The sequence below is a fragment of the Saimiri boliviensis genome, chromosome 5, assembly GCF_048565385.1.
Source record: "Saimiri boliviensis isolate mSaiBol1 chromosome 5, mSaiBol1.pri, whole genome shotgun sequence".
Lineage (NCBI taxonomy): Eukaryota > Metazoa > Chordata > Mammalia > Primates > Cebidae > Saimiri > Saimiri boliviensis.
This window is the reverse complement of record NC_133453.1, coordinates 103,602,483-103,616,831: the sequence shown is the minus strand read 5'-3', so window position 1 is coordinate 103,616,831 and position 14,349 is coordinate 103,602,483. Positions and strand designations below refer to the sequence as shown.

At 42.0% G+C, this 14,349-nt stretch overlaps 1 long non-coding RNA gene across 1 annotated transcript in view; it reads left to right on the top strand.

Moving 5' to 3' along the window:
* Positions 1-14,349, top strand: part of LOC141584621 (uncharacterized) — a 106,689-nt gene that overhangs the window by 33,541 nt on the left and 58,799 nt on the right. The window lies entirely within an intron of this gene.

Genomic DNA, 14,349 nt, shown 5'->3' with positions numbered 1-14,349 from the left:
AGGAGGCTGAAGCAGGAGAATCTCTTGAACCCATGAGATGGAGATTGCAGTGAGCTGAGATTGTGCCACTGCCCTTCTGCCTGGGCTACAGAACGAGACTGTCTCCCCAAAAAAAAACAAAAACAAAAACAAAAAACAAAAACAAAAAAAAAACTGCAAAAGCAGATTTTTGTCACTGCACTAATCACTAACCCTGGGCATATAAGGACAAATGAAATAAGAGCAAAATAATTTATGCCTTGTTTTCTTTGCCTTTGACCTTCAGCCCCATGCATTCCTGCAAATGCTTTGCCCACAGCAAACCTTTGAAAACCTTAACTTTTCTGTTTTAAGTGAGATTTCCAAGTGAATTGATGTTGTCTGGAAAGACAATCCCTTTACTGGAGAGCAACTGGTATTCGAAGAGAATGAGATCAGGTTGCTAAGACACCCTTGTTTGCAATTTGGTTTATATAAATTATTGGTAAGAAAAATAAGTTTATTCTTTCTTTCAGATGGTAAACCAGAGGAGAGGCATGTTACTGGGTAAAGTGAGTCATGGGGCATGGGAGGCTCAGATGGAACAGGGCTCTGGAATGCCTCTTTCTTGACTTGGGACTTCTAATTTACCTACCAGGCCTCAAATTAAAGGACAAACAAAGGCTTCTAATCTGGTTGGGTGGGAACAGATGAAAGTTCCTCTTGGATGGATAGCGGAGGGAAGGAGAAAGTTTGCAGAAACTGAAAGGGAATATTTTGGGAGGAGAAAGGAAGAAATCTCTTGTTTAATTACAAAACCAAAATATAATTTTCAGTGCCTTGCTTCTCCTACCAGTCGTTTAAGAAATTGACATGTAATTCACATACCACAAAATGCAGCAGTTTAAAGTGTACCATTCTCTGGTATTTGTTTGTTTGTTTGTTTTTGAGATGGCATCTTGCTCTGTCACCCAGGCTGGAGTATGTGGTGTAATCTCAGTTCACTGCAACTTGTGCCTCCCAGATTCAAGCCATTCTCCCATGGCAGGCTCTCAAGTAGCTGGGGTTAAAGACACCCGCCATCGTGCCTGGCTAATTTTTGTATTTTTAGTAGAGACAAGGTTTCACCATGTTGGCCAGGCTGGTCTTGAACTCCTGACCTCAGGTGATCTGCCCACCTTAGCCTCCCAAAGTGCTGGGATTACAGGCCTGAGCCACTGCACCAACCTCATATTCTGTTATTAATTGTTCCATCAAAGTAGGAAGCCCACATATTACTTATCTATTTATCTAATGTTAATAGAGCTTTCTTATAACTAATGCTTACATAGATATCTTTTTTCATCCTGTTGTTTTCATCTTAGCTGTGTTTTTGTATTTAAAGGGTGCCTCTTCTACACATTAGATAGATGGGGTCATGTTTTTGTTTGTGTTTCTTAAAATTCAATCTCACTATCTCACTTTAATTTGGAGTGTTTAGTTCACTTACAGTTCAATAAAATTTCTAACTTACACCATTTTTGTTCTTTTTTTTTTTTTTTTCTTTTCTTTTTGAGGCAGTCTTGCTCTGTTGCCCAGGCTGGAGCACAGTGACGTGATCTCAGCTCACTGCAGTCTCTGCCTCCCAGATTCAGGTGATTCTCTTGCCTCAGCCTCCCAAGTAGCTGGGATTACAGGTGTGCACCACAGTGCCTGGCTAATTTGTGTGTGTGTGTGTGTGTGTATTTTTGGTAGTGAGCCAGTGTGCCTGGCTTATTTCTCTTTTGTTTTTTCTTCCTCCTTTCCTGTCTCTTTTGGATAAATGGAGTGATTCTTCACATACTCTTTCCTCTCTAGTGGCTTTTTGGCTGTATCATTTTGCTCTATGTTTTTAGCTATATGTGCTTTCTTTAGCAATTGTTCTAGGGATTACAACACACACCCTAACTTTTCACAGTTCACCAGCAGTGCTTATGACACCACTTGGGCAATAAGTCAGTGAAAAGAAATGAAGCACAGACATGAGCCACATGTGGGTGAGCCTGACACTTTATGCCAAGTCCAAGCAGCCAGTCACCAAGGGCCACATATGGTATCATCCCATTTATATGAAATGCCCAGATGGAAAAATCCAGAGAGACAGGGAGCAGATTACTGGTTACCTAGTGCTGGGGGTGGAAGGAAGAATTGGGAGGGGTGATGACCAAGGATAGCAGGGTTCCTTGTTGGGGAAATGAAAATGTTCTAAAATCGATTGTGGTGACGGATGCACCATTCTGTGAGTATACAAAGAGCCACTGATGTTGACACCTTATTTGTTTGTTTGTTTGGAGACAGTCTCAGTTGCCCAAGCTGGAGTGCTGTGGCATGATCTTGACTCACTGCAACCTACACCTCCCGGGTTCAAGTGATTCTTCTGCCTCAGCCACCCGAGTAGCTAGGATTACAGGCATGGGCCACCACACCTAATTTTTTTTTTGTTTTTTTGAGATAGAGTCTGGCTCTGTCACTGAGGCTGGAGTGCAATGGTGTGATCTCGGCTCACTGCAACCTCCGCCTCCTGGGTTCAGGCAATTCTTCTGCCTCAGCCTCCTGAGTAGCTGAGATTACAGGCACGCACCACCATGTCCAGCTAATGTTTTTTGTATTTTTAGTAGAGACGAGGTTTCACCATGTTGACCAGAATGGTCTCGATCTCTTGACCTCGTGATCCACCCACCTCAGACTCCCAAAGTGCTGGGATTACAGGCTTGAGCCACCATGCCTGGCCATCTGCCTTCCACTTGCAAGCTATTCTCCTGCCTCAGCCTCCTGTGTAGCTGGGATTACAGGCACCAGCACCACATTGGGCTACTTTTTTGTATTTTTAGAAGAGATGGGGTTTCACCATGTTGGCCAAATTTGGTCTCGAACTCCTGACTTCAGGTGATCTACCCACATTGGCATCCCAAAATGCTGGGATTACAGATCTGAGCCACAGTATCCGACTCCATAAGGTAAATTTATATTTACCTTTTAAGAAACTGCCAAACTGTCTTTTGGAGTGGCCATGCTGTCTTATGTTCACCCAGCATGTGTAAAGGCTCCATTTCCACACACCCCAACTTGATATTGATAGTAACATCTTTTTGTTTTTTGAGATGGAGGTTCACTCTCTCACCCAGGCTGGAGTGCAGTGGTGCAATCTCTGCTCACTGCAATCTCTGCCTGCTGGATCAAGCAATTCTCCAGCCTCAGTCTCTTGAGTAGCTGGGACTCCAGATGCAGGTCACCATGCTTGGCTAATTATTTTGTGTTTTTAGTAGAAACAGAGTTTCACTATGCTGCTCAGGCTGGTCTCGAACTCCTGACCTTGTGATCTGCCCACCTTGGCCTCCCAAAGTGCTGAGATTACAGGTGTGAGCCACCACATCTGGCCGTGACATCTTTTTAATGTTGAATCTTCTCGATAACATGTGCAGCCATGGCTTTCTTTGCATTCAAAGTGTTTCATTGAAAGATTTCTTCATGTGGATGGTGTGTGCATATTTTTGCATATTTATTTCTGAGAGTTTTGTTTTTGTTTGGGGGGGGTGTGCTGTTGCAAATGGGATGTTTTCTTCTCTTTTCTAACTGCTTGTTTGTACATAGGAAGACTGTCAGAGGCCAGGTGTGGTGGCTCAGGCCTGTCATCCTAGCACTTTGGGAGCCTGAGGCAGAAGGACTGCTTGAGCCCAGAAGTTTGAGACCAGCCTGGGCAGCATAATAAGACCCCATCTCTATTTATTTATTTATTTTGAGACAGGGTCTTGCTCTGTCGCCCAGGCTAGAGTGCAGTAGTGCAGTTCCAGCTCACTGCAGCCTCCACCTCCCAGGTTCAAGCAATTCTCATGCCTCAGCCTCCTGAGTACCTGGTATGACAGGTGTGTTTCACCACACGTGGCTAATTTTTGTATTAGTAGAGTCAAGGTTTTGCCATGTTGGCCAGGCTAGTATCAAACTCCTGGCCTCAAGCAATCCACCTGCCTTGGTCTCCCAAAGTGCTGGAATTACAGGCATGAGCTGTGCCTGGCCCCATCTCTATAGTTTAAAAGTTAAGAAAAAGGAAGGCTGTTTAGTACATTCCTTTGTACCTTACTCCTTAGCAAAATCTGTCTGCCTCATTTTTCAGAGTAAATATAACTATTCCACCTTCTGCTTTTCTCTTTAGTGTCTTACTTTCCTCGCCTAGTTGCATCAGCTAGGGCCTCCAGAATAATAGTGGTAGCAGAGGGCATTCTTTTGTTCCAAAGGTTGATGGACACTTCTATTGCTTCCATGCCTTACAAATGATGCTGGGCTTTGGCTTGATGGGTGTGTTTCTGAGTTTAATTTTCTTTATTGTGTGTAATTTAAGGAAGTATCCCTCTTTCTAATTTGATGTTTCTTTTTTTAAATTTTGTAGTAAATTTTTCAAATGCCTTTTCAACATCTATGATGATTATGATTTCCAACATATTAATATAAAGAAAATGAAAAGTTCTAATTTTGAGCCATCCTTTTCACACTGTACGAGTCTCTCATGGTTTAGGTAAGTTTTTTTTTTTAAGTCCCAGTGGGGTTTATTTGCTAATATTTTATTTTGGATTTTCATATATTTTCTGTAAATGTCTTTTTTTTTGGAGATAGGGCCTTGCTCTGATGCCCAGGCTGGAGTGCAGTGATGTGATCACAGTGTATTGTAATTTTAAACTCCTGGGCTCAAGTGATCCTCCCGCCTCAGCCTTCTGGGTAGCTGACACTGCAGGCATGTGCCACCACGCCTGGCTAATTTTTAGTTTTCATGGAGACAGAGCCTTGCTATGTTGTCTAGGCTGCAGTTCAGTGTACATTGTAGATGTGAATATTTATTGGTCTTTCTGCTGGAATCATTCCCTCTCCCATCTGTTTGTCTTTAAATTCTCGGCATGCACACACACTCCACCCACACATCTTAACTGCAAAATATTGATGTTGTCCAACCTGCCTTGAGAAGGGAGAACTATTTTCCCTCTTTGTATCTCTGCTGGTGTCCAGTCCACTGCTGTGTTTTTGGTTAATACTTGACGCACAGAGTGTGGGAGGCAGGAAGGGAAGGCTTCTGCATTTCCTTTGTGGACCCAACATCATGGATCCATTAAGCATATTGGGAAACCAGCAGATCAGGTGGCTGCACACTCTAGTTGCCTCTGACTCTGAATTGCTCAGGGCCCCCTGAGTGCCAGTGATTTGCTTTTCTTTGTGAGTTGTCTCTTCACTCATACTCCTAGACTGAGTTCCCCAAAACAGTGGCTAGTACTGTAACAGTTGTGGGTGCATATCTGATCTTGCATGACCTGATTTACAGGGTATTTTGAACAGGAGCTACCTATTATGGCTTGGGATATGGCTAAAGTTTACTTGACTTCCTTTCATAAAGTAACTGGTAGAATATGTGACATAAGGCTATTATTGCAAAAGCAGAAGTGGTGGGGGGTGATTGAGCTTGGGCAGCATTGGGAGGCAGACAGGCCCGAATCAGCACCGTCCTGGCCATTTGTAGGTTATATGACCTTGGGGGAATCCCCTCAACTCTCTGAGTCTTTGTTTCTTCCCTCACTAAGGAGATCATCCATTCCTCATTGGACTATTGTAAGGCTTAAGATCAAACATCTTTCAAGGCACTCAGAGCAGTGCCTGGGCTTGGGGTCTTCAGACTGTAACCATAGCAAACACCCAGATCTCAGCCACCCTCCCTTCTCTTCCCTCCAGTGTGGGAATGTGGAGGACCAACCTTCTCATTCCCATTTGCCCTGGAGTTCTTTCTTCTGAACTTCATCTAGCACCTGCTGTGCACCAGGAATTCATGGGTGGGGAGGTCAGGGACAGCCAAGTCTGGCATCTGGCCTTCAGCTTGCCTCAGTCCCCGTGGCTGACACCTGGCCCTTTGCTCTAGAATCTGGACCCTACAATCTCCAGAGACATATTCCTGGATTCTGCTAGCTTTAGTTTTCAGTTGAAAACTGAAAGAAAAAGATTATGTTCCAAAAGAAATTTTAAAAACTTTAAATGCTCTAGCTGGGGGTCCCAAATTTTCAGGTGTCTCGATCAAAACAGAGGTCCTCCAAAGCATTCAGTCCCAGTGTGTCTATCCCAAAGAAAGCAGCTCTCTGCCTGGGCTTCTGAAGAGCTGTCAGTTCCCCTCAAAGAACGTTCTGCCTCAGGAGACTCCTGGATCAGGCAAGGAATGCTAGGACCAGGCAGCTGAGAACCTGGCTTCCTGTCCCCCCTCACACAGTCAGTGTTCTGAAGTGATGGCTTCCCACATGACTGTTGAATAAGTGAATAAATACCTTGGGCATGAACAGGAGGCAGGTTGAGCTCTCTCTGCAGGGCTGGGACTCACTGGTTGTGCTGTCTCTTGGTTTACAGTGGAAATGTGGAGGAAGAGGGGGAATTACCCAAACCAGTGGGAGTTTCATGTCCTCAGAAGTATTTTGAGTGCAATGGCAAACAGCTCTTCTTCCCTGCATTTGAAGCACATGCTGTTCTGAGTTTCCCGGCATTCCATGCTGGTTATTCTGTTCCAGCCAAGAATCTTGCCCTTATCAAGGAGCTGGAATTAGAGTAGAAGGTGAAGGAGTTTGAAGTCTTTGGCAGCCTAGTGCTGGCTTAGACAAAATCTCAAACTGGAGAGAAGAGAGAAGAGAGGTAAGGCCAGGCTATGGGCCCCAGAGGAGAGGGGACCCTGCTGTTTCCTGGAATAAATTATGCTGGGGCCCCTATTATAGCCCCTGGCCCTCCTTATTAAAAGGACAACTCTCCATCCACTTCCACCCATCTCCCTCTCCCCTTTCTGTAAGAGCATGAGGGATGGGTCAATGAGTCCCTACACCTGCCAGGCCTTTTCAGGCAGTGGTGTTAGGCCCAGCATGCTGAGTTCCTAGGAACTTGAACAAGCATCTGTGGAGCACTCACTCCATGTCAGGCTCTGCCGCCAGCACGCTGGAGACAGAAGACCAAGACATACTTCCCAGCCCAGGGGAGGGTGGAACCTTAGCACACGATGCATTGAGAGCTCAGGATGCATCCAAACCAAAGTGCAGGCTAAAAGGAACTCTCACTGTGTGGGTGGGATCTTCAGTAAAGCTTGCAGTGGAGGCTGCTCTACTGTTTCCCCATCAAGTGTGGTGGGCAAGGGCACAGACTAGACACTCAGAGCTACCAGGGTAAGGAATCACTCTTCTATCCCTCATCTGCTAGGAGAACTGTTTAAAAGATGGGATTTATTTAATATTTTTGAGATGGAGTCTCACCCTGTCACCCAGGCTGGAGTGCAGTGGCTCACTGCAACCTCTGCCTCCGGGATCAAGCAATTCTGCCTCAGCCTCCTGAGCAGCTGAGATTACAGATGCCTGCCACCACACCCAGATAATTTTTGTATTTTTAATAGCAATGGGGTATGGCCAGGCTGGTCTCCAACTCTTGACCTCAAGTGATTGGCCCGCCTCAGCCTCCCAAAGTGTTGGGATTACAGGCGTGAGCCACTGCACCCTGCTATTTATTTTTTTTTGAGATGGAGTCTCGCTCTGTTGCCCAGGCTGGAGTGCAGAAGTGCAATATCAGCTCACTGCAACCTCTGCCTGCTAGGTTCAAGTGATTCCCCTGCCTCAGCCTCCTGAGTAGCTGGGACTACAGGCATGAGCCACCACGCTTGGCCAGGAAGTACCCTTCTATCCCTCATCTGCTAAGAACACTGTCTAAAAGATGGGCTGTAGGTAGCATTTTCTGCCATCTCTTTCTATTACATTCTGGTTCTTTTTCAGTATGTAATTTTCAGTAATTAGTAAATTAGCTAATTGGCTAAATTAATTACTGAACTACAAATTTAGTGATTAGTAATTTTAATAATTTCTAGTTCCCTTCTGAAATCTATAATCTCTGTCTAATAAGCCTACTATCTGAGTCCTGTAGGTCTGTGTCTATTATTGTCTGTCTGTGCTAGTTTTTACACTTAGAATTGTACCTCCCTAAGAGTGTTTTTTATAACTATGGTGTTCATAATTGTATCATCATGCCCAGCATGGAGGTGCTCAATAAGTATACATTTCCAATGTCAAAAATTTTCAATGTGGTAAAACACACAAAATTTACCAGAACCATTTTAAAGTACATACTTTGGTGTAAGTACATTCATATTTTTGTGCAGCCAAACTCTGGAACTCACTAAATCCTGCCAAACTGAAGCTCCATCCCCATTAAATAAGCCATTACTGGCTCTCCCAGCTCCTGGCCACCACCACTCTACTTTCTGTCTCTGTGAATCTCATTACTCTAGGTCCTTCACATAAGTGGAATCATACAGTATTTCTCTTTGTGACTGGCTTATTTTACTTTGCGTAATGTCCTCAAGGTTCATCCATGTGCTAGCATGTGTCAGAATTTCCTTCCTTTTTAATGCTGAATAATGTTTGACTGTATGGAGAGACCACATTTGTTTGTTTATCTGTCGGTGGGCACTTGGGTTTCTGCTATCTTTTTGGCTCCTATGAATAACGAGACGAGCTCAGTCATGGAGACCCCCAACCCATGCGGTGCTGAAGGAATTAAGAAACAGAGAGATAGCAAAAGTTGGGTTCAACTTTTTCTCTTTTTTTTTGAGATGGAATCTTGCTCTGTCAGCCAGGCTAGAGTGCAGTGGTGCAATCTTGGCTCACTGCAACCTTCACCTCCCAGGTTCAAACAATTCTTCTGCCTCAGCCTCCCAAGCATCTGGGACTTCAGGCACATGTCACCACACCCAGCTAATTTTTCTATTTTTAGTAGAGATGTGGTGTTACCATGTCAGCCAGGCTGGTCTAAAACTCCTTACCTTAAGTGATCCACCACCTCAGCCTTTCAGAGTGCTGGGATTACAGGTGTGATCTCAGCCTGTAATGGGATCAGTATTGATCAGCCTCTCCATGTGGTTTTGGTTTGTTTCCCTAATAATTAGTGATGGTGAGCATCTTTTTATGTGCTGATTGGCCATTTGCATCTCTTATTTGGAGGACTGTCTATTCATATTCTTCGCACATTTCTGAACTGTGTTAGTTGGGTTGTTGTTGCTTTATCTATTCTAGATGGGAACTCTGTCACATGTAATTTGCACCTCTGTCCTGTCATTCTGCAGGTTGCCTTTTCACCCTATTAATAGTATCCTTTGATGCAATCCAATTTGTCTACTTTTCCTTTTGTTGTTTGGGCCTTTGGTGTCATATCCAAGTAATTGTTGCCAAAGGAAGCTTTCCTTCTATGTTTTAAGAGTTTTCAGCTTGGAATGGTGGCTCATGCCTATAATCCCACCATGTTGGGAGGCCGAAGTGGGTGAATCAAGAGGTGAGGAGTTCAAGACCAGCCTGGCCAAGATGCCCTGTCTCTACTAAAAATACAAAAATTAGCTAGGTGTGATGGTGGGTGCGTGTAATCCCAGCTACTTGGCAGGCTGAGGCAGAGAGTTGCTTGAACTCAGGAGCCGGAGGTTGCAGTGAGTTGAGATATCATGCCACTGCACTCCAGCCTGGGTGACAGAGTGAAACTCCATCTCAAAAAAACAAGAGTTGTATAGTTTTACATCTTACACTTGGATCTTTGATTCATTATTGAGGTTTTGTTTGTTTGTTTTGTTAACATGACATAAGGTAAGGCTTTAAGTTCATTCTTTTGCCTGTGGATATCTAGTTTTCCCACACCCTTTGTTGAAAGACTGTCCCTTCCCTGATTGAAAAGTCTTGGCATTCTTACTGAACTCATTTGACAGTATGTGTAAGCGTTTCCTTCTTCACTCTGTATTCCATTCCACTGGTCTCTCTGTATGTCTTTACTGCCATACCACACTCTTGACCACTGTAGCATTTAATAATACATTTTGAAATTTGGAAGTAAAAGCCTTCCAACTTTGTTATTCTTTTTCAAGATTGCTTTGGCCAGTTGAGATCCCTTGAAATTGCATATAAACTTTACACAATTTATAAGGGTGGAAAAGTATGCTGGCATAATGTATCTATTTAATTCATAAGAATTAAAGTATAAATGGCCAACAAGTCTATGAGAAAACTGCTCAGCATCACTAATCATCAGGTTGTCATCTTTCCCAGTTAGGAGAGCTATTATTAAAAAGACAGTAAATGCTTGCCAGGATGCAGAGGAAAGGGAACTCTTACATACTGTTGATGGGAGTGTAATTTAGTACAGCTATGAAGGTAAAGAGAATAAGATTTCTCAAACAACTAAAAATGGAACTACCATATGATTCAGAAATCCCACTTCTGGGTATTTATATAAAGAAAAGGGAATCAGTATATCAAAGGGAGACCTGCAACCCCATGTTTATTGCAGCACTGTTCATAACATCTAGAATATCGAGTCACCCTGTGTGTCCATCAACAGATGAATGATAAAGAAAATGTGGTATATATACACAAGGGAATTCTATTCAGCCAGAAGAGAGAATAAAAATCCTTTCATTTGCAGGAATATGGATGAAACTGGAGGCCATTAAAGTAAGAGAAATAAGGTAGACTCTGACAGATACCACATGTTCTCACTCATATGTTGGAGCTAAAAAATGCTGACCTCATGAAAGTAGAGTGTAGAATAATGGTTACTAGAGACTGGAATGGGTTTCTGTGTGTGGGAGAGGATAAAAAGAGGTTAGTCTAATGGTTGCAAACATTAGTTAGAAGAAATAAATACCTATGTTCGATAGCACAGTAGGGTGATGATAATTAACAATATGTATTTCAAAATAGCTAGAAGATTTGAAATGTACCCAACACAAATAAATGACAAATATTTGAGGTGATGAATATCCTAAATACCTAATCAGTAACCTGATTTGATCATTATACATTCCATGAATGTATCAAAGTATTACATGTATGCCATAAAAATATACAAATATTATTGGTCAAAAAATTACAAAGAATTATGCATAATGACCAACAAAAATAAAAGATCAAGGAAAAGTAATCCTTTAAATCATGCAGGGGAGTCTTTCAGTGAGTTCCTTCAACAAACAGGAATAGCCTTTCCCTCATGCCTTTTAAAGTGTCAGCATCTTGCTAAGCTAAGTGGAATTTTGTATTTAAACACAGCACTGATTTGAATAATATATTACCTTAAATGAAAGCCAAACACTTCATAGTGATTCATTCAAATGCTGGGGAAGAAAACCAGCAATGAGGCATTTTTGAGATATATTTTCTTTTTTCTGATCTGCTAAGATTTGCAAGAGCATCAGTGATCTATATTTTTTTCTTCACCTAATAGACTAAAGTTAGAACCTAACCCGGGAGTAAGCTATGACTCTATTGCATTCTTTATTAAGAAGAAATAAAATTTACCCAGGCCAAGGAGTCTAAGGCAGATACTGGACACTGCTAGATGCTTCAGGACTAGGCAGCAGCTGCCTCGAGTCAGCAGATAGCTAATAAAGAGGCAGGCACATCCAGGGTGGTAGGCAGGTTTCAGAGATAAATAACTGTGGGTAGGAAAGTACAGCTACTGGGATTTCAGCCTTAAAAACAGATTCCAGAGATGAAGAGATGAGCAAATAAAGGGAGAAGAAAACAAGAAAGGCAGGCAAGTAAATGGTATTACAATCTGATCAGAGTGTAGAAGTCACTTGATTTCTGATACATTGGATCAATCTCATGTTATATGCCAATTAAGTACAATTAACATTTTAGCCATTTCTTTGCTTCAAATACCAAAATATTTTATTCCATAATCAAATTTTCTTTTTTTCTGTTTGTCTTAACATTGTTTGGCCATGTTAAACATATATTTATATTGGAGGAATCAAAGATGTCTTATATATTTAAAAATAGTTTTGTATAGTACAGCTCTTGTTAGGGTATAAACATATTTGATTGAAGAATTTTCCTTGCTCTTAGAAGACAGTAAGAGGAAAAATACTGCAAAACTATAGAAAAAAAATATAGCCCAAGTAAAATAGCAATATTAACTTTTTGCTGTTAGTATGCCAGGGATGCTTACAATTTGTTGTAGATTGTCTACCACGAAAAAACACTCAGATGGAAATGAGTGCGAAGGATGTTTCTTAGGGAGTGGACTTGGGCTGAGCACTTGGGGTGTGGGGAAAGGAAAGAATTAGGGTTGGGAATAGGAACAATTGGGGCTGTGATGCATCACAACAGGGACGCAGCTGACTCTAAAGGGAGCCCTGAAGCTTGGGTAGCCTCACAGAGTTGTTCCTCTTTGGGGAGAGGAGCTGGTTGTTTATCTCCAGTACTTGAGTAGGGATTCACTGGAGAAGAGGTAATCTGTTTTAGTGAGGTCATACCCAGCTCGGGGTATATGTCCTTGAGTCTTGAAGGGAATAGGGCAGAGAGATCTGGGCACTGCAGTATTCATGGCAATTCCTCCATATTTCTGTGGCTGCTTGTCTCATATAAGTTCTCAGAGTGGCTCCTTTAGGACTCTGGTGGGACTTTCTCTTTGGTGAAACTTATAAGGTTATAAGGGAAAAAGGTTAGTAGGACAAATTGCAATGCCAGCTATTACTGGGGAGGCACAGCTCTAGGCTAAACTCTCTGAAATTCTAGAGCCCTTTACCTTAGTTCTTATAATAATAGAAAGATGCTAACTTTGTGGGTAGCCCACAACTTCCTTCCTGTGGGGACCAAGTTCATGTTTACTTTTCTTAGGCACTGGCTATAGCAACCATGGGTTTATGTGCCAACCACCTTGGTGTTAAGCTGATTGCTCACTTCTCTAATGTGTTATAGCAGCTTTCCTCCTGATGACTAGGCCATGTACCTTTTCCAGGATGGCAATGATCCCTAATCCATTTTTTTTGTTGTTGTTGTTGTTGGCCCTGGACACAAGGTGCCCAAAATGTTGAAGTGGCAGCTGTATTTTCTATCTGCTGGTAGGAGAGTTCTCTACACCTGTGGTGCCCAGAATTGTGGAAATGGGAAGCACATATTCCTGAAGTGGGTTACTGGGGGTGATAGTAACAGGAGCCATTGTGGTATCCATGCCTTAATTCTGAGGCCCATATATTTTTTCTCTGGGGGATAGTGAATCAAATAATGGTCATTGATTTAGCATGCACATTGTATACTGGAGGATGGTGCCCCATTGTTAATTTCTAATAATGTCTAGAAATTTTACAAATGTTTCTAAATGTGATTAGAAATTAGGTGGCTCACGCCTGCAATCCCAGCACTTTAGGAGGCTGAGGTGGGTGGATTACAAGGTCAAGAAATTGAAACCATAGTGAAACCCCATCTCTACTAAAAAATACAAAAATTAGCTGGGCGTGGTGATGTGCGCCTGTGGTCCCAGCTACTCGGGAGGCTGAGGCAGGAGAATTACTTGAAACTGGGAGGCAGAGGTTGCAGTGAGCTGAGATTGTGCCAATGCACTCTAGCCTGGCGCCTGGCAACAGACCAAGACTCTGTCTAAAATAATTAATTAATTAATTAATGTCAATGTCACTCAGTTTGTGAACACTGCTCTGTGTACATATCATCTAATGGAAGAACGCTAGGAAAAACTCCCAAGAGCATTAACATCTTAAACAAAACTTGCCATTGTGTATCAAAGACTGTTAATGAAGTAGTTTCCCAGTACAAACAATTCTATGATTTGTTCTCAACTTTTCAATCTGGGTTTGCTCTACAGTAGAATTAGAATTTGAAACACCATGTCAGCCAACTCAGTGAAGTTCAATTGTGAGTAGAATTTCTGCTTCTGAATTCTTATAGTTTAAATAATGGCCTGTGTGTTGTAAGCTCCAGAAACTTCTTTGAAATGTGTGGGCAAAAAATGTTCTTCTAATAGCAATTGAAAGAATGCAGTCTCACTAAAGGGAATTAGACTAGGGGATATAGATTTAATTTCATTCACTTTGATTTAAAGCAAAATACAGTAAGAATTTGATAAATTTATGAACCCAAACTAACCTGAATCCTCAGTTAATTTTTGTTATTGCTATGAGTAGAAACTAGTTCACATTCAAGATTTATGTCCCTCCAAAAATCACCTTTCAGGGATGCATTAGTCCTATACAGATTCAATCCAATGTTCACATCACATGTTTACAACCCCTATGCAGAGGTAATGATGTTTAAAATAATGACTCAGAAATATTACAAAATATAAAATGATCAAAGGAAGATTCATTAATGTTCTGGAGAAGTGCCTATTTAGGAAAGAAAATTTGCCTATGTACTTTAAAAAATCACACACACACAACTGAATAGACTCACAAGTGTTCCAAATTAACTCAGAGTTAATCAAATAATCAATTTCCAAAGCATTCTACTCACCTGTAGTCTTACTCTGCTTGATTTAACCCATACCTCATTTGGTGGCATCTATGTCCTCAGTAGTTTAGGCAATTTTTTCTCAAAGCCCCATGTCATC